We start from the raw sequence: 2,386 nt of genomic DNA, 5'->3' as shown, positions 1-2,386 counted from the left end.
TCATCATTCTCAAAACATTTGCTTTCTACTTGAGCCCTTGGTTTCAGCTCCTCATTTTCCCCGTCCCTCCCCCGCTCCCCTGAACACTTAGCCTCTTTGAATAAACAGGTAAAGCCTTACAAGTACTTGAGCAGGGACTCAGGTGCAAGCAGCTCTGGAAAGAAAAAGATATACTGGCAAGAGGAATTTCTACCTATTCTGAAATCACGCAATGCAAATTATGGACAAAAAAGCAATATAGAGTAAAAAAAATGTTTATGAGTAAACAACTAGGGCACTGTACTTGTCTATTACAGCTTACTCCACTGTTCAATATTTTGCCCCAGAAATCAAGATGACAGCCCTAGGCTTGAATGTTTTCTTCCATTCTTTCAGCTTGAGACACACTGAATGTGCTCCTCCTTTTGGGCTTTCCAGATCTTTGCACATTTTATTATATATATAATTAGTATATTATATATATCTCTTCTAGAGTGACCCTTTGATGTTTTCTGTTCGACTCTTTTGTTTCATCATTTCCTTTAGCTACTTTACATGCATGACCAAGTGTCAGAGTCTCTTCTGATACCCACTTTGGCCTTTTCTGTCTTTCCTGTCTCTTTAATGACCTTTATTTCTTTGTATGTGAGGCCCCTGATGTCCCCTCAGAACGCTCTGACCTTCTGTCACTAGCCCTCAGTACATCAGGTCTATCCTGGAGATGCTCTCTGAAGATTCAGGTGGGATATACTATACGCAAGATCATACTTTGGCTCTCATGTAGTTCTTTGTTTATTTTTTCCTCCATGTACTTGTTTTGTTTGTTTATTTTTTTTAGTTTATTTTGAAAGAAAGTCCTAGGTGAGGGCCATCCGTGATCATTTATTTCCCCTGAAATCGTTGGTTAGTCGTGAACTTCCTTTTCCAGAGAGTTACCATGCCCATCGTGATGGCAGCAGATGCTCGGCCAGCCAGGCAAGGAAAATCAGGATAGCTCTAGAAATGTCCTTTGACGATGACTAGGCGGCCACTTGTCTTCAGTTTGTCTTTACAAGCACAGTAGCACCTGTGCTTGTCCAAATGGCCAGGACTGCCCATTTCAGCACACTCGTGACTAGAATATCAATCTTTATGCATTCCATTCACTGCTGGTGACTTCCAGCTTTCCTAAACTCAGACTTCATACATTCTGCATTCCAGTTATTAATGGGTATTTGCAACTGCTTCTTCGCATTTTGACTCCTGCTGTAAGAGGTATCGAAAGAAGATAGAAGGAAGATGCAGAATCATGGCACCAAAATAGAATAAGTTAGTGTCCAACCATTTCTGAAGGTAGTAGAGTATGGTAGGCTGGGTTACCCCTGGTTTTACATAGATATTTATATATATGGGTATATAGATAGAGAGAGGAATGGAGAGAGAGACCCCTCAGGACCAATAATGAGAATAGAGATACCAGGAGGGTAGGGAGAAGTTGAGGGGAGAAAGGGGAAATTTATTACAATGATCTACATATAACCCCTCCCTACAGGGATGGACAACAGAAAAGTGGGTGAAGGGACACAGAAGTTGGTGTAAGACATGGGGGGGGATTATAACATAATAAAAGTATCAAGTGTTCATGAGGGAGGGAATGGGGGAGAGGGGAAGTAAGGAGTTGATACCAAGGGCTCAAGTAGAAAGAAAATGCTTTGAAAATGATGATGGCAACATATGTACAAATGTGCTTGACACAATGGATGTATCTATGGATTGTGGTAAGAGCCCCCAATAAAAAATATATATACACACACACACACTTTTTTTTTTTCAGACTAGGAAATTCTATGCAGAGCCTGAGTTAGAAGAAACTCTGTTGAAGTGTGTTTGGGGGGGATTCAATGATGCCCCCCGGCTACATTTTTCCTAATCTGGCATGAATGTATCCAGATCTGACACACTGGGACATTGCCATCCAAAGCAGAAAAGAGGAAAAAATATTTTAAGAAAACAACATAAAATCTAAACACATGGAAGAACTAATTGATAATGTATGTGTGAACCACAAAAGTGAGGCTCGTGGCATGACTAAAATGATTGCCCCACATCTAAGTCTTGAACTCTATTTTAAATCACACTGCAGCTTGACCTAAGATTTCTGCTTCTGCTGCTGAAGAGGCAATTCAGCTTCTTGTAAAAGGTTAGGTGCTTATAACCCAAAAGGAGTAAGTGTCCAGAGTTTAGCTTATGTAAAGAACAGTTGGTTAAAAGATGTTTGCAAAAAAAAAAAAAAAGATGTTTGCAAGCGTGTTTGCACAGCTTGATCCAAGAAGAAGGGCCTGGTCACCATGTTCTAAGAAATTCTCATTCAAAACCCACTGTCACAGAGTCAATTCTGACTCATAATAATCTTAGAGGGCAGGTAGAA

Source organism: Echinops telfairi, unplaced genomic scaffold (genome assembly GCF_000313985.2).
Source record: "Echinops telfairi isolate 266 unplaced genomic scaffold, ASM31398v2 ScPeMD7_5805;HRSCAF=6673, whole genome shotgun sequence".
Lineage (NCBI taxonomy): Eukaryota > Metazoa > Chordata > Mammalia > Afrosoricida > Tenrecidae > Echinops > Echinops telfairi.
This window is presented reverse-complemented; position numbering follows the sequence as displayed.